Here is a 27623-nt window from a genome sequence, read left to right as displayed (position 1 = left end):
CTAATGAAAACTTATACTTTAAAAAGACTTCATTGGTTTCTGAAGTCAGAGAATTACATACAACGGACCATGACAAGCTATTGACTAAATTATCTTTCTTTGAGCTCATTCCAGTTACTTTATCATTTTTTTAGTGTATGCATGTTTCTCATGTTCCTCTCTCTCTCTCTCTCTCTCTCTCTCTCTCTCTCTCTCTCTCTCGTGTGTGTGTGTGTGATATGTTTGCATATACAGAGGCCAGAAGAGGATGCTGGGTATCTTGCCCTATCATTCTCTTCCTTATTCTCTTGATAAAGGATTTCTTAATTAACCTGGAGCTATGCTGGTGACCAGCCAGGCCAAGTAATTCTCCTGTCTCTACCTCCCCACACCCCACAAGGGTGGAGTAATGGCCGTGTAACCATGACCATACCTGGCTTTTTACACAGGTTCTAGGCATTTGAACTCAGGGCCTCACACTCACACAGCACGCACTTTACCCTCTGAGCCATATCCTCAGTCCTTTCCATTAGTTAAATTTTGATTTACAAAACCTTTTGCTTGTGTTGTTTTATTTAAGTTCTCAGGAGGGATGTTCTTTCTCCCTGTCTTCTGATAATGCTCTTTGATAGGTTTGTGATCCTTTTACAGCTCATAAGGCTTCTTTAGGCAAATCATGATTCACTGAAGCTGTGAATACTGCTGGGGTCTCATGGTTAGAAAAGCTCTGCTCTCAAGGTTGTACCCCCACTGCTGGGTGGTGCAAGGCATTGGCAGAAGCAGGCAAGCCCCTACTCCATCTCTTTTCTTCTCCTTTCATTTCGTTTCTTAGCTCTCTTTCTGCTCAGCAGCGTCTATGAATCAAGCAGTCTGAAGAGCTACTCGCTGTTCAAATAGAAGCCAGGTTGTTAGTCTTTACGGTGTGAAGGCTGCTTTGATGATGGCTGTAAAATGAACTCGTGGACACCCAGAACACTACTGGCATCCTTGGAGCAGGCTCAACAGAGATCAAAGCAGCCTATTGCGTGGAGGCAGCTCCCTGCGGACAGTGTTGAAGACTCCTGGCAGGCCGTCCAGGGCAGTCTCACAACTCTGCTACCTGTGTCTGCCTGTTGGAGCACACCCCAACCTGTCCCAGAGCCTCAGATTAAAGAGGGCTTTCAGTGCTCAGCCCCATTCTCGGGAAGTTGCATTCTGGGTACTTAGAAACTTATGATCAAATCTATTCATTTTTAAATGAAGCACAAATACCAGCACTTTTACCAACACTGTCCCCTTGTCTCCTCCAGGCTAACGTTGTTCTTGTGGTGTTGTTTACCATATTTGAGATGATTTTAAATGTTATGCAAGTGAGTACCAGGGTGCCAGGCCAGGAACAGTGAGCTTCCTGGGTATTAAAACCAGGGCTGGCCAAACTCCATCTACTGCTCACCAGAAGGGTCAAGAATACACATTCATTGCCCTAAAATCACTTTTATTCCCTTTGCCAGCCAGATCCTATGTTCTTACCCAACCTGGCACACATCCAACATTTGGCAGCAGAAAGAGTCTATTTTATTGAAGTGGTTACACCCAGCAGGATAAAGACTGAAACCACACACACTTTATGAAGATGCTTCTGCAAGATGTTTGAAAATATCCAATATGAAATAAAAAATCCTACTCACCTTAGTGTAGGTGATTCCTACTGGGCAGATGCAGGTGCCCCATCTGGAACCCTGTTTAGTCATTTCCTATGGGGAAGCTGGCTTTCTCTTTTTGTTTGTTTTTTGTTTGGCTAAGCAGAGGAAAACATCTTAACTTACCCGAGAAATGTGGCTTCCTCCACGGAAGTTCGGATTCCTTCATGCACACTTGAAAGCAAGGGTACATGACTCAGACTACCAGATTGGGCAAGTAATTCTTCAGTCATAAAAAACTTTACCCTAGAACTCCATTTTTATCAGTCTGGGGATGGGTAATCCAGAGACAAAGGGGCTCTCTTAAGTGGAGGCTGTGGGCAGCCTTTTTCTGGAGTGACAGCTTGGAGTATTATGGATCTGTGAGGTAAGAGGAGCTTGCCTTCAGGTGGATATTGTGACAGTCTTGTAGAAAAATGAAAACATATCATGCTGCATACACTATGACACATTTAACACTAATAAAGGGTTTCAAGTGCAGCGGGATTGTCTGAGGCTGTCTACCCTGCAGGTGTGTAGCCAGCAGCAGACGCACTGGCTTACTGGAAGTGAAAGTAGAAAAACATAGAGCTGGCTTTTTGGGCTTCCTGCACATCTGTTAGAGCTGAATGCATGGGTGGAAACAGAGAAACAAGCTACATTCTGAAACCAATGAGCAAAATTCCTTGTTAGTACAGAAGAGAGCTAATGGCACATAAAAAATAGATACGATTAAGACAGTTCATTGGCTGATTGGATGAGCTCATAAGTCACCTCTGAACAGAGTGGGAGTCCCGTGTCTAGTGGTCATACACACTTCTCCAAGGATTTTACCACTATTACCAAATGTATCTAATAACCCCATGAAATACACAGACTAATACTGCTGTCCTCGTTCAAAGGCGAAGAAAGCTAAGGAGAGCTCAAAGTAGAGTGGTTGCCCAGAAGGTGTAAGGACCTGGGTTCCACCCTCGGCATAACAGTAAATGGAGACGTGAATAAATGTGTGGGAACTGAGTCCCTGAGGAGGAGAAGGAGCTTAGGAGCCCTAGCGAACCCGGCCACGCACGTGGATCTGAGCCCAGATCTCAGGCCAGAAACCAGTTCCAAATTCCTTCTATGACCAGTGTGCTGTATGTCTGCAGGCTTCAGTCACTAGCCCACTACCTTTAAGCTCCTGTTGACCCCATTTATGGAGAAACAAGTCAGAATAATTCCATCTCCTCTCACTAGAATGTTATATATTCTAATAATAAATAAGTAATATATATGTATAAGAGAAAAGATAAGAAAATGTTAAAAAAATAATAAAATAATCAATGCTTATAAACCACCACAAAATAACTGTTCATATTTTTTGAGTGATCCTGTTACTTTCATGGGGTAAACTTATGCATTTATATGGATTAATGTTTCCAGTATTAAAAAGGAGATCATTTGGTGTAGAAAGTGACTGTGTTTTAGGTTGACATACAATGTTGAGAAAAATCAGTCAACTCCGGGCTCTTCAATGGTGTGTGCACTTTATAATCATCTATTTTTACGTTCTGTAGGCATAAGAATGTGTCCTGTTTTATCTTTAGGGTTTTGCAAGTTTTCAGCTCATGATGTTACAGTGACTGACTAGTGGCTAGGTTTTGCAAATATCCTTATTGTTTCCCTGAAACTCCCTTCTAGAGTTCAAATTGCCATTGCAGAGAATACATATATTTTTACAGTTCCCATTAGGAAATCAGTGGAGAGAGGGGCCTTGTTTCCCTACCCCTTCAGCAGCGCTGGCTTTTACAATGAAACCAGAGCCCAGGTCTTTCATACAGCTGCAGCGGGGAAGCAGCCCGAGTGTAGTAAAGAAGGAAGCTCGCCTGTTCCTTGCTTTTGATTAATAAGCCAGACAAGCACAACCCAGTTTTTGCTACACTTGCCTCCCTCCAAAAGCCCAGCTTCTGTAATGAAACAAGATCCCTAAGAGAGGACATTAAGGAAGATTGCCCACAATCCACACTTCAAAGCCCCAAGGAAATGCCACCAAGGGCAAGCCTGATCCCTCAGTGGACCATGACCATGCACCTTCTCCTATAATCCCTTGGTTTTCAACAAGTTAAGTAGGGTTAATCCAGGTCAGCACTTGGGAAGAGTCCTCTAAAGAAACCCTGAGTAAGCCAAATGTTGTCCACGATTGTGTAGATGTCAATTTGACGCAAACAGTGTGGGTGCCACGTTCCCAAATACCTGCCTCATAGTCAGAAATTGTCAGCTTCTTAGATATGGCTGGTACCGAGAGCCTAATTGGGAGCAAGCTCAGTCTGGGGTCTTAGAGTTCTTGGAAAGCCAGGGAAACCATCGGCCTGGTCTCACCTGATTGGCTCAGGATGCTGAAATAACCACCATAGTCCCTCATGCAGAAAAAAGACAGCCCCTACTTTGTTGTTGGAAAATGGTTTAAGAAAGCAAGAGGGACTTGAGCTGGGATGATCATATTGCACTTTTGGGCTGTCAACACAAGCCAAATGCAGAGCAGATGAAATGATCTAAGCTCTTCAAGGAAACTGAAAAATGTGGACCAAAATACATTTTCAGCAAGAGCCTGAAATCGTAAGGATGCTCTATCCCTGCCCGGCTCCATCCAAGTGCACCCAAACCTCAGTGTTTCTTCAAAGACCTCATAGAACTGTCAAAAAGGGAAAAGGGTCAGTTGTAGTGAGCCAGAGAGAATGGCCATTAAGAGACTGCAATGCAGGATAAGGGTCCTTTCTTTATATGTAGCATGTATTGGCGTGTTTTGGGAGCACTATTATAGCATATAAATTAAATTTGCAATCCTAATGTTCTCCATAAGAACTGTGATACTCAGAGAAGTATGTATTGGCTACAAAATAATAATTAAAAAAAACCCATCAACGTGGAGAATGCCATAAATTATGGTGGTATTTTTCTTATAGTTTCTGACATAAAGTAGAAAAGTTCCTGGAATTCTGATTATAACTAAACATGTCATCTCAGTTTGTTTTTAACTGGTGGGTTCCAAAGAGAATTGAAAACAACGGATGAATGGAAAGTCTATAGATTTGGAAAAAGTTTTTATTTTTTACCTTTAAAGAGTGATTAATCATTTAATGGTTCTATTGACTTTATCCATACTAAAAGTTCTAATATGAATCAATAGTCGAAGCAAAGAAAGTGGGTTATAATTTTTCAAGTATGTTTTTGAATTTCATGTGCACACATTCTTACATATAGGAAAGCATTTTCTATCATTTAATTTAGACCATAACTCAGAAAAAAATATTCAACAAATGTTCATGAATAAGTCATAAAATGGGTGAATGGCAGGTTTGAAAAAAGCTAAAGTGAGTAATATGTGGATTAGAAATGAAGTGTTCACCATAAATACTAAGTTTCTAGCAGACAAAGGAAAAGGACAAGAACAGTAGAAACACAGGCCATTGGTGTATTCATGTTTCAGTGACACGTCCCTCACTCCAAGAGAAGCTGGAATCACAGCTGTCAGGGCAGTTGACAGTCCTTTTACTTACTGCCCTGAACAAACAAGGTAACTTTGAAAAGTGTCTTCTCTGGGTCTCTAGTGACCAAGAGCCTTCAGTTTCTAATTTAATATTCTTGCTGTTATAGTAAATGAGTCCCAGAAAATAAACAAACCTGATTTTAGAGGCTGAAAGAATATGTTTGCTATGGTTAATTTTGATTATTAGTGTGTCTGTGGGGCATTTCCAAAGAAGATTAAAAAGGAGGGAGGACTGGTCCTGGATGTGGCCGGCAGCATCCCACTGCCTGGGGGCTCTGATGGGAGAGAAGGAGGAAGCCAGTTAGCATGGAGAGTTTTCTCTCTCTGCCTCCTGGCCACCATGATAGAATTCTGTTTCTGTCCAGCAACAATGGACTAAAAGCTCTGAGACCATGAGCCCAGACAAATGCCCCTTCTTTCAGCTGTTCATCTAACAGGCATGGCGGTATCTACTTACAGCCTGCCAGTGATTAATACGGAAAATTAGTACCAGGAACGGGGGCATTGCATTTACCTGCCAATGTGGTTCCAAATTTTGGAACTGGTTTGTGAGAAGCATTTGGAAAAGCATGCACATGTGGCCTAAGGAAGCTCAAGAACATTATGAACAGAACTCAGTAGATGATTCTGGTAGGAGCCCAGAAGATCAGGGTACTAACAGTAATGTGAGAAGGAAAGCCATGCTCATGAGATTTCAAATGAGAGTAAGGACCCTACTTGGAACTGGACAAGAGGTTGTTAGTCTTAGATGTTGGCCAAGAACTCTTCTACAGTGTGTCTGTTCCTTGAGATTTCGCAGGAGGCTGTATTGAAAGGTTGGGGTCTAATTGATGTGGCAAAGGACGTAACAGGCAAGCCTGAGTTTTGGACTGGCGATGGTTTGGCTAGCTTCTTTTTTCCAGTTTACAATAAGAATCTAGAACAAAAAGCAGAAGAGAATGATTTTAAAAACATTTGATATGGGCAGAAAAGAAACACATGTAAAGTGGGAACCATGTCAGGTGTGATTGTAAAGAAGATTAGGTTACTTGGAAGAAGTCACATACGGGGACAATGGGAAAGATGCCTTGAGGGCATCTCAGGAATCATGGGGCTACCCATTGCAGGCTCAAAGGGGTAAACATTTTAAATAATTTTAAAGTATTTCCTTTCACAACAGAGTGCCTACTTTTAGCCACCAAGAGAAACGTTTTTCTACATTCAGCTATCTGGAGAATGCAAGTCTCTTATTGTTGTGGTCCAGTGGGGCCTGGCTGCTGTCCAAGATGGTGGCAGACCCTGGCATTGCCCATGTGATGTTGCTTTTTTATGTGCACAAAAAGTAAGGGTTACAAGGTTATGAAGACTTCATCCAGAGTTCAAAGGAAGGGCCCCTCAGCCAGACAATGAGCAGGAGGTCACATTCCTAAGGCAGCACTGGAGAAGCTGATACATAAGCCGATGGTCATGGCACTCAAGATATGAAGGAGACGCAGGAAGGGACGATGCCAGGAATACTGATTGAGAAAAGCCACAGGAGCGAGCAGAGTCAGCCCAAGGAAAGGACTATGTAGGAAGCAAACACCAAGGCCACAGGGTCAGGGATGCCCTGCCAGTGGGCGCTCAGATTACCCTGCCACATAACACTGCACGATGTTTAGTGTTCGGTCTTTCTTTGATTCCATCCCTCATTTCTTTGCCCCTATTCTTCCCATTGGGGATGAGAATGCTTTTTCTACACAACTATATTTTGGAAACATGTAATTTGTTTTTATTTTACAGATGCTCACAGCTAAGAATTAGCTCTAAGGCTCAGAGACCTTGAACTTGAACTTTTAAACAATTCCAGAACTATAGGAGCTTGCAGTTTGAGATGTGCATAAGCCATTGCAGGTAGGGGTGAGGGTAATGAACGGTATTAAGGAGATGTGCTTGGGCATCAAGTTGATAAAAAGTGGACTTGTAATGGTTGTTCTTGATAGCTTGACAGGATTGAGAAATTCCTAGGAAATGAATAAAATACAGTTGCTGGTATGTTCATGACTGACAGAGTTTCCAGAGATAATTCAGAGGGAAAGACTCACCCTGAATATGAGATATGGGTAGCACCATCCCATAAACTGGGAGCTCTGTTGGAATAAGGGAGGAAATGAAAAAGTCTGGTAGAATAGTCTCTCTCTCTCTCTCTCTCTCTCTCTCTCTCTCTCTCTCTCTCTCTCTCTCTCTCTCTCTCTCTCTCTTTCTCTCTAGCTCACTCTGCTTCTTGGCCACCATACTGTGAGCCTCTTTTCACTCCCATGCCCTGTCTGCTGTAATGGCATGACACCTCTATGCTTGGAGCCCAAATAAATCTTTCTTCCTTTTAAATTTTCTCTCATGATTTTGATCATGGCAACAAAAATACTACTATGCTATTGATGGTTAAAGGGCACTATAATGTCAAATTACTTTCTGATGGCTTTGAAACTTTGCATGAATGGAAGAATGCTCCACTATCTTTGGGTACCTTCTTCAAAACAAGTGTTGAGGTACATAGTATAATCTCGTGTAGTTGGAAGATTTCCTGTGTCCCAGCTGGCCAGCAGTTGGGACAAATCTCTCCCACACACATCCCCCAAGTAAGTACACAGAGGCTTATATTAATATAACTGCTTGGTCATTAGCTCAGGCTTATTACTGACTAGCTCTTACACTTAAATTAACCCATAATTCTTATCTATGTTTAGCCATATGGCTTGTTACCTTTTCTCAGTTCTGCCTTGTCATTTTGCTTCCTCTGTGTCTGGCTGGTGACTCCTGTATCAGCCTTCCTCTTCCCAGAATTCTCCTTGTCTGTTTGCCCCACCTATACTTCCTGTCTGGCTACTGGCCAATCAGCATTTTATTTATCAACCAATCAGAGCAACACATATTCACAGTGTACAGAAAGATATCCCACAGCAATCTCAAGTTTTGATTCCCATCCAAGACAAATGAGCAACAATATTCTAACCAATGATGAAGATGCCCCATGGACAGGCACACAGGACCCTGAAGATGCCCCATGGATAGACACACAGGAACACTAATCCTTTTTTTCCAGAAGAGTTGAAGATCACCTGTGCTCACTGTCTCCCGAGTCCTCTTAGGAAGTGGCAGGGGAAAGACTCACTTCCTTTGATTACTTTCCAAGAGCTGGAGGGGGTGAGTGTACTTTTAAAGCATATTAGGAATAAGTAGAAAACTTCCACAGAAATCCTAAGTCTGCAACATTTTCTAGGATGCCAAGTAAATGGATATGTTTTATCACACTGGTGATTCATCCCATTTGATGTCACCGTTTCTGTTCCTTGGGAGGACACAAATGCAGAGAAATAAGCACCTAGCAATTGGAGAAAGACTATCATACAATATGGATTTCTAGTCCCTGTCCCTGCAGTGTTCAAAAGATAAGATGTCTTAAAATAAGGCACTTGATACCAGCCAGTGGCCTGGCATGCTCAGGGTTCTATCACGGCACACTTAGGTGTGGCTGTCCTTGCAGGCTGGTGACTTCATACCCACTGCCTCCACAGAGGGCCTCTATGACTGACTGTCTGGCATCTTGCTGGCACAGATGCTAATGAAACAGGTGAAGCTCTACCTGAATTTGAAAGGAACTTTTTTTTCTAATGCTGAAAATATTGCGTATTTTACCAAGCAAAATCCATGGAAGAATGAGGCAATGAGCCATAAATTCATTTTTTAAAGGATCAATGGATGGCAGCATTCTGTTTATTTTAGATTTTAGCGATCATAGGCCAGCTGCCTGTCCTTTTCTAATTAACTGTCACTGTATGTGTTAATAAACAGATACAGATGATCCTTCAGGACTAGAGCTTAGTTCTTAAGGCCCAAAGACAACAACTATGGAGTAATAGGAAGAGACTAGCCTGTCCATGAATTAAGCCAGCTTCATCTCAGTGGATGGAGAAGGGAACTGGACCCATCATGGAGAATCTAAATGGCTTTATTAGACCACTAATTAAAAAACTTCTTTGTACTTCTATCACATCCACATTGCCTCATCCTCTCTGATGGGTTACAATTAGATTTATTTCCTTGTAATACACAATTTACTTTGGCTCATAAGCTTTCATTTTCCGAAACATATTGTGCCATCTTGTTATTCATTTTTAACTCTATATCATTTCATTTATGCTTAAAAGAACTTCAGTTATTTTTAAAAGAAATTTTCTAACTTCAATGAACATAAATCCTATTTGTTAAACATGTAACCAGAGCTGGTCATCGGTACTTTTCCTCTGTTCCCTGCTCAGAAACATTAGCAACTGACTGAAGAAAAGCCACGTAAAGAGTTGATAATGGAAACTTTGAGGGAGGTACTGAGTCTGAAATGACAGCTCCTTTGTCATCAGTGACACCATACAACAGGAAGAACCCTTTTTACATGAAAACCTCAAACAGTGGACATTGATGAGAGTTCACTCAGAAGAATTACCTGAGGACTGTTATAACTTAAAAGGAGGAGACAGGTTCCTGAGAAGAAATTGATAGTACATTACCCTTTGGCAAGCCTTTATTGGGATATGGGAACCTTCATGTCCTAAAAGGAGCTGATTTAGAATACTTCCTACACTTGTATTGCATGATTGGGTCCCAAGGAGGGACACAGATTCTTTAGTTCCTTGAATATCATGGGATATATAACATCATTACCATAGATAGCCATAATGATGACTCAGAGAAAGAAGTGAGTGGGGGAGGGAGGGAAGGAGGGAGAGAGGGAGGGAGAGAGAGAGAGAGAGAGAGAGAGAGAGAGAGAGAGAGAGAGAGAGATCCCTTCAAATCCAGAGACAAGGTGGGTTTTGACATAGGTTTTCAGGGGACCATAAGATTAATTTGCAAGGGACAGGGGTTGCAAGGCCACAGCACAGCATGCTTTCTTATTAACTCTGTCTCAGAGAGCTAGCTATAGGGGACCATGAGCTGATTTCTGAGAGACAGATAAGGAGATGTAAGGAACCTCTATGGAGATTTTCTCAGAGTGGCTAAAGTGTTTGATTTGATAACAGATCACCCCTGTCCAAACACTCTCAGAGGTCCTCAAACACTCTCAGAGGTCTTCATGCTGAGCTTCCTGGTCCTCTGTATCCCTCCCCACTGATGACGATGACAAAGAACAGCTTTTACAACTGAACTGAACTCAGGTAGAGATGCTGACAATTTCTAAGGGGTGTGTGTGTGTGTGTGTGTGTGTGTGTGTGTGTGTGTGTGTGTGTGTGGTGATATATTGTGTACCCTAATAAACTTGCCTGAGGATCAGAGGACAGAGCCAGCCACTAGATTAGACATAGAGGTCAGGCAGTGATGGCACACACCTTTAATCCTAGCACTGGGGAGGCAGAGATCCATCTGGATCTGGATCTCTGTGAGTTCAAGGCCACCCTGGAATACATGAGATTGACTCAGTCTAGGAGAGAAAACAGAGCCAGGCAATGGTGGCACACACCTTTAATCCCAGCACTTGAGATCTCATGCCTTTGCTTGGGAAGCACATACGCCTTTAATTCCAGGAAGTAATATGGTAGGGCAGAGAAAGGTTTATAAGGCACGAGGAGACAGGAACTAAAGGCTTTTTTTGGCTGAGGCCTTTCGGGTGAGGACTCAGAGGCTTTCAGTTTGAGGATTTGTGGAAACACAATCGGCTGAGGAGTTGGCAAGGTGAGGTTGGCTGTTGCTTGCTCTGCTTCTCTGATCTTTCAGCTTTCACCCCAATATCTGGTACTGGATATTATATTAAAAGACCATTTAGAAATTTGTGTTACATCTGTGTGTGTGTGTGTGTGTGTGTGTGTGTGTATTTATGCAGGGGTCTGCAGAGGAGGGGCATTTTGACAGGCACTTGTGTAGGAGAGTATATTATTAAGCTATAGACAGAGTTCCATGATATTTAGGTCCAACAATCTATGAGTCAATGAGGAACTCAGCACAGCTACCCGAAGCAACTTGTCACATACAGAATTTATGGGGAATGAAAGTTTCATAGTGTTATTTCACAGTTAGAATGGATCATCCAAGGCAGGCTGACTTCTCCAGCAAGAATGGTTGAAGGGGAAGGACAGATAAGGTGGCAGGAGACTTCAGACAAGCCCAGAAACTCTATCCTTTTGCAATACACTAGTGACACCCTGGGCTTCCCGGAACACTCGGAGGTGGGAGAACATCGTAGCAGAATGAATTCTTGAAGGCAAATGTGGAGGCTACAGAGGCAGGAGGAGCTCTGTGTTCTCTTAGCACCCTCTGGTATGCATAGGCTGTCGGGTTAGGGACATTTGGATCCATGAAGTTAATAGTGTTTGGGGGGCTGAGTGGAGCAGAAGCCCAGCTGGCAGGTATCACTGAGACTGACGGTGTCATTGGCTCTTAGCCTTTAGTGAAGGCTCTGCCCCAGGCCCTATGAAGGAGCTGCTGTCATAGTGAATATTGGTTGGCTCAATTTCACAACATCCATTTCACCTTTTTCCAGGGTCACTGACTTCTATGTTAAAACCCGTGTCACTGTAAGAAAAGAGAGTTTAAGGAATTTTGTTGACCCTATGGTGGAGGATACAGTCTAGTGAAACCCAGTTCCTATATTCATGGACAGGTTATAATAATTGGCTAATGTTTTCACATGCAGCAAGTCACAGGAAAATATATATATATATTAGCTGGTTCCTACAATGATTTTCTTGTATGCTAAGTGTGGTTCCAAGAACTCTTGACAGTGCATTTATCTAAAATACCTATCAAGTATCCAAGGCCAAACGATCTCCTGAACTAAGGTAACACCCTTATGGAAACAATGCCTGTCTCCTAGGTTAGGCGGCTAGCTTTATTTCTTGTGCAATTTAAGCTGAGACCCTCCTTTCTTTTATAGCCTTACTAACATTATAGAATCCTAACTTCTTACCTAACCACCTCTAAGAATGTAGTTAGAGCACATAAATTCCCTTTTTCTGATATACTAACCGATTTCAGCTCTCAGTTGACCTCCTCCTTTACCACTCCCCTTTTTGGTTGTAAAAGAAAGCCTGGTGGTCACTCCTGAGGAAAACTCTTGTCTGCCTTTGTGACCCTGTAAGAATTCAAGCCTGGTGACCTTGCTTTGGCTAGAGCACTGCTATTGCATGGATATGTAACTGTAAACCTCAGAGACAAAGGAGGATTTTGACTGGAGAACTAGAAGAATGAGATGGAAGATGAGGAAGAGCCAGATGGGTAAGAACGAGATGAGAAAGACCAAGATGGGGCAGAATTAAGATGAGAGAATTAAGTTAGAACTTAGAGGGGACAGCAGATAGAGGTAGAGAGAAATCAGGCAAGAAAGGAGCAAGGCATGAAAACAGAACTGAAGCTGCAAAGATAGGATTTTATCCCAGAGGAATAAAGTAGATGGACTAAGAGCTCGGTGTACATAGATTCTTTTCCTGAAAATAAATCTCTACATTCATAGCTTCTCTTCTGAGCCCCTGGGAAGAATATTATTAAGGCTGGTCCTTAATAATTCACACATATATATTAATCCATCCAAACAGACTATGTTGAATGCCTTCTGGAAATTTTGAAACATCAAGGCTGTTGCTCAATACATTAATGGGGAAGTATGCTTTTTATAGGTATGCTTATAATCACTCTGGAACCAGGAGACAAGTGAGTCTTAGGAAGAAATAAACAATCTATATAGTTGAACAGCTTGATTAAGATTTATGTAGAGCCTACTTTTCCTGTGGTATTTTAATTTATGTTATTTTTAACGATTCCATTATTATAGTCCAAATACATTGAATGATATTTTCTGTTTCTCACTGAAAAACTAATCTCACCAGCAGTGATGTCCAGTAGTGACCCACATGTCCAATATTCTCAACAGAAGGTAAAAGGTTTGACTTCCTGCAACAGTGAAGAACCATGTCTATGTTGCCAGCAACCCAGGAAGGGTTGACAAAGGCCTTCACTCTATGAAGGCTTGGAGACAAGTCCATTAACACTATCTATTTGCACTTCAGGTTGCTCCATTCCAGGCTTTAGTAGGAGTGAAGAACTACCTGTTTACATTGTCATCAGTACCACTGACTGGAAATATTCATAAGCTAACTTAATGGTTTTCTTAACATTTAACTTCTTTTAGTAAAAATACACCATCAACATTTAATCAATTTTCTAGGAAAACAAAGGAAGAAAAGATGCAATTTAGGCAGTGGTGAGGGATGATGGGCAATACCTAGGTTACTTTTGCATTGCTTGGACCAAAATACCTGACAGGAGCAGTCTGAGGGGGGAGCTTTTTTTATTCATGCATTCTATGAATCATACTGGGGAAAGCAGGGTGGACAGTGAGGAGGTGGAGTGGACAGTGAGGAGGTGGAGGACAGTGAGGAGGTGGAGGACAGTGAGGAGGTGGAGGACAGTGAGGAGGTGGAGTGGACAGTGAGGAGGTGGAGGACAGTGAGGAGGTGGAGGACAGTGAGGAGGTGGAGCGGGCAGTGAGGAGGTGGAGTGGACAGTGAGGAGGTGGAGGACAGTGAGGAGGTGGAGTGGACAGTGAGGAGGTGGAGTGGACAGTGAGGAGGTGGAGGACAGTGAGGAGGTGGACAGTGAGGAGGTGGAGGACAGTGAGGAGGTGGAGTGGACAGTGAGGAGGTGGAGGACAGTGAGGAGGTGGAGGACAGTGAGGAGGTGGAGGACAGTGAGGAGGTGGAGGACAGTGAGGAGGTGGAGTGGACAGTGAGGAGGTGGAGGACAGTGAGGAGGTGGAGGACAGTGAGGAGGTGGACAGTGAGGAGGTGGAGTGGACAGTGAGGAGGTGGAGGACAGTGAGGAGGTGGAGGACAGTGAGGAGGTGGAGTGGACAGTGAGGAGGTGGAGTGGACAGTGAGGAGGTGGAGGACAGTGAGGAGGTGGAGTGGACAGTGAGGAGGTGGAGCGGACAGTGAGGAGGTGGAGGACAGTGAGGAGGTGGACAGTGAGGAGGTGGACAGTGAGGAGGTGGAGGACAGTGAGGAGGTGGAGGACAGTGAGGAGGTGGAGTGGACAGTGAGGAGGTGGAGTGGACAGTGAGGAGGTGGAGGACAGTGAGGAGGTAGACAGTGAGGAGGTGGACAGTGAGGAGGTGGAGGACAGTGAGGAGGTGGAGTGGACAGTGAGGAGGTGGAGGACAGTGAGGAGGTGGAGGACAGTGAGGAGGTGGAGGACAGTGAGGAGGTGGTGGACAGTGAGGAGGTGGAGTGGACAGTGAGGAGGTGGAGGACAGTGAGGAGGTGGAGGACAGTGAGGAGGTGGAGGACAGTGAGGAGGTGGAGTGGACAGTGAGGAGGTGGAGTGGACAGTGAGGAGGTAGAGTGGACAGTGAGGAGGTGGAGTGGACAGTGAGGAGGTGGAGTGGACAGTGAGGAGGTGGAGGACAGTGAGGAGGTGGAGTGGACAGTGAGGAGGTGGAGCAGACAGTGAGGAGGTGGAGGACAGTGAGGAGGTGGAGGACAGTGAGGAGGTGGACAGTGAGGAGGTGGACAGTGAGGAGGTGGAGTGGACAGTGAGGAGGTGGAGGGGACAGTGAGGAGGTGGAGTGGACAGTGAGGAGGTGGAGGACAGTGAGGAGGTGGAGGACAGTGAGGAGGTGGAGTGGACAGTGAGGAGGTGGAGGACAGTGAGGAGGTGGAGGACAGTGAGGAGGTGGAGGACAGTGAGGAGGTGGAGGACAGTGAGGAGGTGGAGGACAGTGAGGAGGTGGAGGACAGTGAGGAGGTGGAGTGGACAGTGAGGAGGTGGAGGACAGTGAGGAGGTGGAGTGGACAGTGAGGAGGTGGAGGACAGTGAGGAGGTGGAGCGGACAGTGAGGAGGTGGAGCAGACAGTGAGGAGGTGGAGGACAGTGAGGAGGTGGAGGACAGTGAGGAGGTGGACAGTGAGGAGGTGGACAGTGAGGAGGTGGAGTGGACAGTGAGGAGGTGGAGGGGACAGTGAGGAGGTGGAGTGGACAGTGAGGAGGTGGAGGACAGTGAGGAGGTGGAGGACAGTGAGGAGGTGGAGTGGACAGTGAGGAGGTGGAGGACAGTGAGGAGGTGGAGGACAGTGAGGAGGTGGAGGACAGTGAGGAGGTGGAGGACAGTGAGGAGATGGAGGACAGTGAGGAGGTGGAGGACAGTGAGGAGGTGGAGTGGACAGTGAGGAGGTGGACAGTGAGGAGGTGGAGCAGACAGTGAGGAGGTGGAGGACAGTGAGGAGGTGGAGGACAGTGAGGAGGTGGAGGACAGTGAGGAGGTGGAGCAGACAGTGAGGAGGTGGAGCAGACAGTGAGGAGGTGGAGCAGACAGTGAGGAGGTGGAGGACAGTGAGGAGGTGGAGGACAGTGAGGAGGTGGAGGACAGTGAGGAGGTGGAGGACAGTGAGGAGGTGGAGCAGACAGTGAGGAGGTGGAACAGACAGTGAGGAGGTGGAGGACAGTGAGGAGGTGGAGCAGACAGTGAGGAGGTGGAGGACAGTGAGGAGGTGGAGGACAGTGAGGAGGTGGAGGACAGTGAGGAGGTGGAGGACAGTGAGGAGGTGGAGCAGACAGTGAGGAGGTGGACAGTGAGGAGGTGGAGGACTGTGAGGAGGTGGAGCAGACAGTGAGGAGGTGGACAGTGAGGAGGTGGAGGAGGTGGACAGTGAGGAGGTGGACAGTGAGGAGGTGGACAGTGAGGAGGTGGAGGACAGTGAGGAGGTGGAGGACAGTGAGGAGGTGGACAGTGAGGAGGTGGACAGTGAGGAGGTGGACAGTGAGGAGGTGGACAGTGAGGAGGTGGACAGTGAGGAGGTGGAGGACAGTGAGGAGGCATGACTTTAAGTAGAGGAACATAGTGTGGAGCCAGGGGCTAAGATTGTTTTCTGTGGTCTGCTCTACCTAAGATTGTTTTCTGTGGTCTGCTCTACCTAAGATTGTTTTCTGTGGTCTGCTCTACCTAAGATTGTTTTCTGTGGTCTGCTCTACCTAAGATTGTTTTCTGTGGTCTGCTCTACCTAAGATTGTTTTCTGTGGTCTGCTCTACCTAAGATTGTTTTCTGTGGTCTGCTCTACCTAAGATTGTTTTCTGTGGTCTGCTCTACCTAAGATCCTCTTCACTGGTAGACACTACCTTTTAAAACCTCCATAGACTTCAAAATAGCAACATAGGCTAGGAATGGAAGGTTCAAAACAAGAGACTAGCAGCTGTAGAGAGAGCTCAGTTAATAAATTGTTTGCTTTGAAAGGGCCCTGAGTTTGATCCCCAGAACCCATTTAAAAAGGTGGGTGTGGTGATATGTACTTGGGAGCTCAGCGAAGCAGATGTGAAGACAATCAGATGCCTGGGGCTTGCTGAACAGCCAGCCTAGTCAAACCAGTGAACCTCAGATCCCTGCCCCTACCCCCACAGAAATACAGGTGTACAGTGTTTGAAGCAATAATGACAGCAGATGTACTCTAGCCTCCATATGTGCACATGAATACACATGCGCGCACACACACACACACACACACACACACACACACACACACACACACACACTCGTCTTAGTGTCCCTCATGGCTTTCCTCAGCAAATTCATGTTGAAAACCCCTGAGATGTCTCATCTTGCTGGGGTGGTAGGAATCTTTAATGCCCCTACAGTTCATGATGTGTGTGTGTGTGTGTGTGTGTGTGTGTGTGTGTGTGTGTGTGTGTGTGTGTGTTTGTGTGTGTGTGTGTGAGTGAGAGAGAGAGAGAGAGAGAGAGAGAGAGAGAGAGAGAGAGAGAGAGAGAGAGATCAATGTGCACAGCTCACAGCTCTCCTGCAGGGCTTACAGGCCCATTCAGAGTAGACAAATGGGTTTCAGTATCTGATGAATTTAGCTTTGGTAAGTTGGTTGTGGATACCTGCAGACTTTTTAAGACAAAGCTCCACTTATCGGCTGACTCCACCACACCGAGCTCCTGGATCCTGTATTTCCTGAAGCATGACTCTGACTTCTTTGTGGGCAGGCCAAGGACAAATAATTGAAGTGTCAATTCCTCATCCTATATGCATTCGACTAAGTCACTCCAGTGGGAAAGGTTCAGATCTCCCATGTGAATGCTACTGTACCCTAACCATAAAGCTTTGACTGTTGAAACCACATTTATACTCAAACCCTAAATATTCCTAGAAGCCTTCAAACAAGATTTATGAAACAAACTCCAAGACTATAGGACAATTCTCCTGAAAACATGGCTCTCTCTGATTTTTCTCTTGCTCTGTTTTGTAAAGAAACTGTCTTAAAATTTGTGTGAGGAACCAGTTCTTTGATGCTCTCCCAGAATGTTGAGCCAGGACTGAGAATAGCGAGTGTCGGCAAAGCAACAGATGGAGCTGGGTCTGGTGGCCCTCCCTGTAAGGGCTGTGTGGCTTTGCTGGGCAGTTGACTGAGTCTCATTTTCTTGAGGAAGACCCCATTTTCTGTGGTAGGATTTGGCCCACAAAAGCAGTTTGGAATGGTTGGCACGGACAAAGAATGGAAAGAGTATTTTAGTGCCCTCAGGTCTCTAATTTAACTCTAAACTGTGAGTCTTGTACCCCCAGCATAGTTCAATGCTTTCAATGGTAGTGTGATGGAGGGTGGCAGGAGGGAACTCAACCTGCCAGAGCTACACAGATTTATACCTCATAATAGCTACCAACGTGCCGCCATAAAATTTTACGTTTCAGCTAAATTACTAATGACTTTCAGGCCCATGCCAGAAATTTTAGAGTAAGCTTATAAAGGGAGATGAGAGAATGTACAGCCAGGCACTCTTAAGAGCAGTGCGTGCGTGTGCGCGCGCGCACGTGTGTGTGTGTGTGTGTGTGTGTGTGTGTGTGTGTGTGTGTGTGTGTTTCATTTGGGACTAAGGAACACATGCTCATCATTTTTTTTGCCATCTTGATTAAATGTAATTAGGTCCTGGCGACGCACCCCCCCACACACAACCCACTACCCCCCACACACTTGGATGTTTGCTGGCTGTCTCTGCATACTGGCACGGCAGATCTGCAGGAGTTTATGTTGTTGCCTTCTGCCTCAGCTCCAAGGGTGGCCACATTTTTTTTTGACTTATTGGGCTTCTTGGTGATTTACAGATTAAGGCTCTGGCCTATGCTGGAGCCAACAGGACTGCTGTTCTCTCTCGCTGACACATTCTCTGCTGGGACCCAGTGGCTCTTTGCTTACCCACTCATTATAGCTCTTAGTCCACATTTCCTCTTGGCACTTGGCAGTGTGTTGGCTTTGTCTCCTGACTGGACCCCCTGTGGACCTGTGCAAATGACCCCAGTCAGGGAAGGGGGTGCTCAGGGAGCTCTGTGCTCACACTCCCTCACCCCACCCCCACTCCCACCCAGGAACATTTCTCCAACTTGAGGTGAAGCCTGGAAGCGGCAGGTGTGCTTTGTACACACAGGAAGGTCCACACTGCCCCCCCCCCCCCCCCGCCCCGTTCTCTGCACTCTCTCTTCTACAGTGTGATTCGAGAACACAAGAAGCTCAAGGTGCCCACATAAGGACCGTATGGCCTTCCAGCTTGTCTTATTCTCGCACCAAGGACCCTGACTAGTGTTAGTCACCTCAGGACCCTTGAACACATGACCCCTTCACTCTGACGAGGTTCCTGTGTAGCTGATGTTCATGCCCACTGACTTCACAAATGTGCAAATACATTAGAGAGTAACTAAAACTACCCTAGGATAAAAGCAAGATCAATTACAATATATGTTTAATTTGAAGAGACATAAAACCAAGTCAGTGTTTTGAGATATGTGTTTATCTCTTCATGCTTAAATTTTAGTATTTTTTAAATGAGAATGGCCAACATATGCTAGTTAAAATTTACTCTTCCCATTCTTTTCTAACATAAACTTTTCATATTGGTCTAATAGGACTTATTTCATCTTTTGGACTCATCTTGGTACTTTCTATTTATCAAGATGCTTATATTAACAGGGATTTTTTGTTTTTACTTTTAACCATTTTGTATTAATTCATTTAAAGTTAAGGAACCTAAAGTAATAATTGGGCAAAACTTTTCAGGTCACGGCCCCTTTCCAGTGTGTCTGATAGCCCAACTGCTTTTATTCCTTGATTTCTGCAAAAGTTTATGTTGTCAGCTTAAGACAGACCCAAAAGGGGGCGGGGAGATGGCTTGGCTGGTAACGTGCTTGCCACACAGGCCTGCTGAGTACCTGAGCTCTGATCCCCTGAACCTATGAGGACTGGGTCAGGTTGCACTCCTCCACCACTGCAGCTTTGGGGAACACAATACCACCACACTCACCTCTTGAGAAATAGCCAGGTATGGTGGTTGGTGCTTATAAGCTCAGCTCTGTGGAAGTAGAGGCAGACACAGGCAGCCTGGAGCTTACTGGTCAGCCAGCTGTGCTGGCTAGTTTTATGTCCACTTGAAACAAGCTAGAGTCATCAGCGAGGAGAGAGCCTCAACTGAGAAAATGCTTCCATAAGGTTCAGCTGTAGCAAGCCTGTAGGGCATTTTCTTAATTAGTGACTGACAGGAGCACCCGCCCATTGTTGGTTCTCTAAGACAGCAGGCTGAGCAAGCCACAGGGAGCAAGCCAGTAAGCAGGACTCCTCCATGGCCTCTGCATCAGCTCCTGCCTCCAGGTTGCTGCCCTGTTTGAGTTCTTCTTCTGGCTTCCTTTGGTAATAAACAGTGATGTGGAAGCATAAGCTGAATAAACCCTTTCCTCTCCAGGTTGCTTGGGTCATGAAGTTTCATCACAGCAATAGTAACCCACTAGAACACCAACCTAGCATACTTGACAAGTTCTAGGCTTCGTGAGAGGCCCTGGTTTTATTTAAATTAATTAATTAAAATTTAAAAGTTGAACAGAATCTAAGAAGTGACACCCAAGACTTTCCTCTGGCAAGAAATCACACACACACACACACACACACACACACACACACACACACACACACACACACAGAGAGAGAGAGAGAGACAGACAGACAGACAGACAGACAGACAGACAGAGAATATAAACAACAACAAATCTCACAGAACACAGAAGTTCGTTTTCTCATAATTCTGGAAGCCTTTCCCACAAAGGCTGGAGAGCAAGTTTTTTTTTCCTCCTCCACTTCCTAGAAGCACCTGGACTTCTCTGGGCTGCAGCATCACAGTCCTGGTCGCTGTCTTCCTTGTCACAGGCTGCCGTTCCTGTGTGTCCGTGTCTGCTTCCCTTTCCCTTCTGTGAAACCGACTTGTCATTGGTCTGACCTCCTTCAGTGTGAGGTTATGACCCCAGTCACATCTGTAACAACCCCTTTCCCAAACTGAGTCACGTTTACAGGTTTTGTGGTTAGAATGTGTACATATCATCCAGGCATTGGCTGTCCAGCTTATTAGAGAGGGTTAAGAGCAAATGTCCTGTCTTCACGTGTTATAGGGGTGGGATCAGTTATCACACTCACTGTTGTGATAAAACGTGGGACAAAAGCATCTGAAGGGAATAAGGATCCATTTTTGCTCATGGTCTCAGGGTCCCCTGGTTGCATGGCCCCTGTGTGGTGGAGGACCTCCATGTTGTATAGAAAGCAGGGAGAGAGAGTGAATATATGCACTCAGCTTTCTCCTTCTTCCTTCTGGGCCCCAGGCCGTCAGATGATGCTACCACATTGAGGGGGAAGAGCCTGTCCCCTCAGTTAATACTCTCTATAAATGTTCTCAAAGACGCACCAAAGGTGTGCAGCTCCAATCTCTCAGGAACCCGAAATCCAATCAAGGTGACCAAGGAAAAGCATCGAGTTGTTGTAGTCAGTGTAGACCATGGAGCATGGTGAGGTGATGCTGCTCAGGGTCTCTGGCCATTTGCTGGAGGCATTCTCCTGAGGGCTCACAGATCTTCAGCAGTGTGAGCTCCCTAGAAGATGGGAAGAGCTGAGGCCTTTGGTGCCCTGGGCGGGCCAGCGAACTCGGGTGTATATCGTCTGGTCCACATTGCTCAGAAGCAGGTGGGGCTCCTCATCCTTGGGCCTTCGTGGAACTCTTTTCCAGCATAGATATCGCTGGACAGTATTTTAGGACAGAGGCTGACAGTGCTTTCTGGAGCAGGTTCTTCTCAATGGACTTAACTCCAGAGCTCATGCAGCTGGCTCTCCTTGTCTTCACAGCTCACCTGCCCAAAGAAGCTTCCCCTAGCAACCCCATCTAAAGGATAACTGAGCCATTTTCTGTAGAGTACTTAGTCAGAACTTGAATCCAGATTTACTCATCCACTCATTTATTCATTCCTTTCTGTTCTTTTCATTCTTCCTATAGGTCTGGCCCTTCCATGAGAATGTGAGTGGCACAAAGACAAGGAAGAGGTGTGTCTTTCTCCTCACCAAATTCCCCAGGGCCTTTGCAAATGTCTGGTTCCCGGTTCCTTTTAGACCAGCAGAAATGGGATAATGAACAAGTGAGCACATGAGTGAATTAGCCTGTCTATCATTGCTTTGAGAGGCAAGACCATGCTCTCTTCTGAAATTAAGATGCAGTACACAACATGAAGAGAGTCGATAACTTGGGTGAGCTGGGAAAGAATAATCATGGGAATTTTTGTGAAAAATCCCCTCCCTCTTCCGTCCAGTGCCCTCTAACAACTGCCATAAATAATAGTATAATATTAAAATTGAAAGACTCTTGGAGAGTTTTAAATTTAAGAGAAATACCAGAAGCACAATAAATAAAACCAAAAGTAATTAATGGGTTATAAGTTAAAGCTACTGAAAATATATATATATATTCACCGGAGTCAAATTTCCTGTTGGGAATGATAATAGAGAAAGATCAGACTTTGAGGACCTGCCAGAAGCCACCGCTGTGGTGATCCAAGTCACTGTGATGTGGGTGCCTGGCCTACAGATTTCAGAATTCTGTGTGGTTTCCCTCAACCAAATTTCTGAAGGAGCCGGTAGAAAGGGGTGGGGGTGGGAAATGTGTTATCTATAAAAGTAAGCCACAGAAGGAATTTCCAAGGGCCACTAAAGGCTTCAATTTGGGTTGTAAAAGCCAAGACATTTAGAATAAACTATTGTAACTTTTTGCTAGGGTGGTGGTACACAGACCAGGGTGTGCGGGGCAGGAGAAAGTGAGAGATGCTGTATAGGAGGGCCCAGGTGAGTGCCATGAGTTTTAGACATGCTTGGTCCTCTGGGAAAGTTCCTTGTTGATTCTTGAGGTGACTCTGTAACTGAGTGTTTGTCAGGATTTGATTGTCATCTTATTGTCTGAGGGTCAAAGAATACACATATGATGGAGTAAAATTCATTTCAGAATAGCAACCCATTTGACTGACTCAGCCCAAATAATTTTTTTTCAAAACACAATTAAAATTGCTTACTAATGGTTAGAAAGACCTCGTCTGCTGTCCTAACGACAGTGCTCACCAACACTCTATACAGGTTCATCCAGAGATGTGTTTAGCCAGGTTGCACAGGGATACATTTGAGTGCATGGATCAGGAAACAGGTGGCTCCCTTCCAACAGGACAAGACCAGCATTCGCTGTAATTGCATCTCCTGTTGATCACTGGCAGAGGCAGCTATGAAGATGTCTCTGTATGCTATCTCCTACGTGAGGTGTATCCTAATGCTTTGGGATTAAAGAGCAGCAAAGGCAATTCCTAATACTGATGTGACAAGAAGGAATTGCATTATGGTACATTCCAATTCTCCAGACAGGTAGATTGATAGTTGACTATTTTTAATTTTTCTATTCTGCCAACTTTCTAGCCTGGCTGTGGATTACAGTTTAACTGTAGTCACTTGGGGTACGACAACTTCTACCAAAGGTCCAGAGGCAAAAATACCCCGGACACAACAGCAAGCTGTTGTCATGTGTCCTGCAGCAACTGCCCCATGTTGGCTCTGTCACATTTTTAAAGGCAAAAGGAGGAAATGGTCTCCACTCAGCCATCTAAACTACCAACTGAGACTTGACCCCTCCCCACAAATGTAGATGCCTCAGTATGACTCAAATTGAAGGTGAATCTATGTTGTAAGCAAAGAACAATGTTTGCTGTACTGGAGAAAATATTTAGAAAATGCTTTTGTCAAAATTTCCTTTGAATCAAGGGTGGTTTAGCCATATTTTTCTTCTAGGCCTTTCTTTGTGTGTTTGACCTAATTTTTCTAAAATAACAGGGCATCTGTGAGTTAGGGCAGCCGACTTTCCAACACAAGGCACCAACAGGTTCTCCTTTAAAAACATTTCACACCTTTCAGACCACTTGTGTATCTTCTCTGTCCCTGGTTCCTGTGTCCTCACTTCCTCCTCTCCTTTCCCTCCCATGTTTCTCTCCCCTTTCTCTCTTTTTTGCCTCCCATATGCCTTATCGTTTTCCTTGACCCCTTTCTTCTGCCATTCTTTGTAAATGTAAAAAACTCTTAGCTTATCTTCCATAATAAAGGGCTAGGATCAACTGAACCATGTTCTCCATTCCCAATTAACTATGTAATAGTCACATTTCAATATCCAATTTAACGTTAGACTTTCAGGTATTTCTTAAGGATTAATTATTTTTTATCAAAATTTTAATTTTATTGGAAAAGAAACAAAAGCAGTATACAGTGATGAAGTACAAACCTGTAAGAATCCCTGCCACTGGGGACAGAGACAGGATAATTCTGAGTTTTCTGGCTAGCTGGCTTTGCTGGAATAGAGGGCGTCTTGTTCAGTGAGAGACCCTGTCTCAAAGCAATGAGATGGAGAGCAGAGAAGAAGACAACTGGAATCCTACACTAGCCTTCAAAAGTGCACATGCATACACACACACACACACACACACACACACACACACACACACACACACACACACAAAATCTTGAGTCTTGTTTGGAAAAAAACTCATGTCTGAAGACCGCAGTGTGCTACCATGTGAGATGAAGCAGACAGAGAACACTGGAGGACTTCTTAGGGCATACAGGGTCCCCTTGCATATCAGTGGAAAAAGAACTGAGAGAACCTCACACTTCTCAGCAGTTACTGGGGGGGGGGATCCCCACACACCATTCCCATAGAAATGATGTCCAGTGTGTTGGTTGCATAAATTCCAGATATTGAAAATGGATCCTTACCACCATAACCTCTTAAATAACGAAAGTCCACTTCACGTTTTCTATTCATAGCTGAGGTTTTAGAGGAGGCTTCACTGGTGTTTAAGCACAGGGGGTGGTGATTAGTGATTTGAGTGGTCTCGTGGCCAAGTACTGATAATTCAATGTCATTATGGAGGGAGTTAAGGACTTTATTCATTTGTTCAAGATTTGCAAATAAGAAATATGAAACATTCTGGTACCTAGAAATTTCATATTATTTTTGACTTTGTGACCATTATATTTTGGGAGCATTAATTTGTAAATAAGTTGGGGAATTATTGAGCTTAGAAATGTAAATAGAGTGGACACATGTTAAAAGCATGAATTATTAAAAGGAAAAAATAAGAGCAGTTTCTCTTCTGAGAAGATAAAAATAATTTGCAGTTTATGTATCATTTATTATTGTCACTATTTATGGGCTGTGTTGTATTTTTCATTAAGCAAACAGATCCATAACTGCAGATCCCCAGTCTTGAGTGTCAGCACTTCTGTCCCCTACAGGAACTGGATGGACATAAACCATTGGTAGACGATGGCTATGGTACATTTTATATGAGAAGACTCCTTGGTTGACTCCATTGCAGCCTCTGTTTCTCATACCTGCCGTGGTGTGAACTTATCTCATAGGCCTTGTTTCTTACCTCCTCTGTACTTTCTGATTGATATGTCCTCTGCTATGTGTCTTGGTTAGATTTATGTCAAATTTCATGTAGGCAAGTCTCTGTAGGGCATTTTCTTGATTAATGACTGATATGGGAGAGCCTAGCCTACTGTGAACAGTATCATCTTTGGGCTGGTGGTCCTGGGAGGCATAAAAAAGCAAACTGAGCAAGCCGTGGAGAGCAAGCCAGTATGCAGTGTTCTTCCATGGCCTCTGCCTTGCGTTCCAGCCTATGTGTCCCTTCATGAAAGACTGTAATCAGGACATATAAGACAAATAAACCCTTTCCTTTCCTTCCCATGTCACATTTGGTTATTGTTTTTTTTTTTTTTTTTTTTTTCACAGCAACGGAAAGCAAATCAGGACACCATGCTTCATTATTCCATGGGACCTCACACGCAGAGCTAATGAAAAGGATTGATTTGACTGTTTCCTGCTCAGTCATATTAGAATGCTCCTCTGGGCCATTCTTCCCCAAGCCACAGGTTCCAGCCCATCCAGGACACCTTCAGGAGACTGAGTACCATACTGTGCAGCTACCTAGAAAGGGCGGGGAAGCTCCAGACCCCCTTTTGTTCTGTCCAGCCAGTTCCCCAAACATTAGCCAGAAGACTGTCTAGGTATATGCAGTTATCTTTCATCTGAAATTGTCTGTACAATTTAAAAAGCACAGATTCTTGAAGACTGACACTAATAGAAAGTGGTCCTCTGGGCAATGCTCTGCCACCCTCCATCCTAGTCTCTTCTCCTTTGGTCACTGTATCTCATTGCTCTTTTGTGAAACATCAACCCTTGGGCAGAAAGTCCTGATGATCCTTGGGGAAGAACTGGAATAGCACCCTAGACTCCAGTAATGAGGATGGTGAAATTTCTTGTGACCAGTTCAGTTGGAAGTTATGGCAAATGAATGTCTTCCCCATAGGTGATGCTGACCAGGGCTGTCCCATCTCTCTTTCTCTCTCTTTTTTTTTTAATAGTTTGGCCAGGGTGAGTTTCAGGTCTACTGGTTATTTTTCTAAGGGGTATTTCCATTGGCAAGAGTGGAAATAAGACCCAGAGATGTGTGTGTCCTAACTCAAGGATGCATGGCTAGTAAACAGCTGTGTTTTCCTGACTCAGGAGACATGCCCCAGACCCTCTGTCTGGAGTCCTTCACCCTCACTGCTCTTGACTTTATTCCAATGACACAGATTCAAGGAGAATTACCGTGGGGGTGACCAATCAGTGGAATTCTCCTTCCTGTTTTGATAAGGACAAAGAAGGCCTATTTGGGAAGAGACCTGTTTTGTGCTATGGCTCACACAAAACATAAACAAGTACCATGTTTTGTTAAAACATGAGACTACAATAAAGTACATACTAGGATTTTTAAAATGCTGTGTATCAGGCACATGAAAATGAATGGTATATTTCCTGCATTTATTTCCTAAGTTTGTTTGGTCTTTGCTGTATTTGGATTCTTGTCACAAAAAGTAAATTTGCTGTATTATCTTGGACGTATCTACCAACCAAAGATAAATGTTTATAGTAAACAAATGTGGAAATTCTTGAGAATCCTTAGGTTATTTATGTTCAAATTTCTATGGCAAACAGTTTCAACACATCCAGAAGATAATGTATGGTAGAAATCGCATCTTTCCAAGGAAAAAAGACCCTTTCCCAATATTTAGGGTCACTTCTCTCAGTAGTCAGGAATTTTTGTATGGCTGTATTAATTTGTACTCACTATTTTTAAGGGAGTTTTGTGGGTTAAAATTTGTACAATGCTTATTAAAGAAAGGTAAATTAATTTTTCTTAATCAACATATACCTACAATGCTGTAATTATTTTCAGTATTTTATTTATGTTTTCTGGATATAGAAGTGTGTGTGTGTGTGTGTGTGTGTGTGTGTGTGTGTGTGTGTGTGTGTGTGTTTAGATGTAACTATGAGTGAGCAAGTGTATGTACTAGCATGTATGTGTCTGCATCAACAGAGCAGGAATGTATGTCAACTACCATCTAAATGAGCCCTCAGGGATGACAAGTGAAGCTAGAAAATGCTGAAATATTATTCAAAAAAATTTTCTCAGGTCATGTGAGTACTTTGTGTCAGTTGAGGAAAATATCACTTTTCCATCGGCCAGGAAACTAGAATTGGACAGCTCTCCCTGAAGTCAACTAGCTGTTCCCTTCGAGTGTAGCTCAGGAAGCTTCATGTTATAAAACCACTGTGCATCGGTAGTGGGTTTAGAAAGATGAACATGGCATACTTTCTGCCTTAGAGAACTCTTCTTCTGGAATCTATCTACAGGGACACAGTAAGTCACTATAACTCAGTCTGGTAAGTGAACCATGAGCATGATTATGATATAATAGAGACTCCATTCCTGGCCCAGGATGTAAGGCTGTATTCCTGGGGCTCCCTTAAAGAGGTGTCTTGCCAGAGCTTTGTTTTAGTGGAGAAATGTAAATTCCTGTGGACATCAGTTCCAGTTGAAACCTTACGCTCATAGCCCCATTTGTTAACATGCCGGTTATCAACCTCTGTCTTCAGGGGGCATATGCTAGGGAGTTTGTTTGACTTGCCTCTGCATTTCCAGCTTGATGTTTTGATGATGCACCCTGTAGAGTTAGTCTTCTAATAATGTGGCATGATCGTGTAACTTCATGTCCCCTTTGAAAATGAGAACCTGTGTGAGTGTAAATAGAGTCATATT

General features: G+C 44.3%; 1 long non-coding RNA gene across 1 annotated transcript in view; it reads left to right on the top strand.

Moving 5' to 3' along the window:
• Nucleotides 1-26695, top strand: part of LOC128103569 (uncharacterized) — a 29183-nt gene extending 2488 nt beyond the window's left edge. The window contains exons 2-3 of the long non-coding RNA XR_008215709.1: nt 21446-21492; nt 25271-26695. This is a non-coding gene — a long non-coding RNA (uncharacterized LOC128103569). The remainder of the gene's footprint in view (nt 1-21445; nt 21493-25270) is intronic.
• Nucleotides 26696-27623: the final 928 nt, after the last annotated feature.

This window comes from Peromyscus californicus, unplaced genomic scaffold (genome assembly GCF_007827085.1).
Source record: "Peromyscus californicus insignis strain IS unplaced genomic scaffold, ASM782708v3 Scaffold_8__1_contigs__length_139910024, whole genome shotgun sequence".
NCBI classification, from domain to species: Eukaryota; Metazoa; Chordata; class Mammalia; order Rodentia; family Cricetidae; genus Peromyscus; species Peromyscus californicus.
The sequence above is the reverse complement of the archived record's forward strand: the minus strand, read 5'-3'. Positions and strand labels throughout refer to the sequence as shown.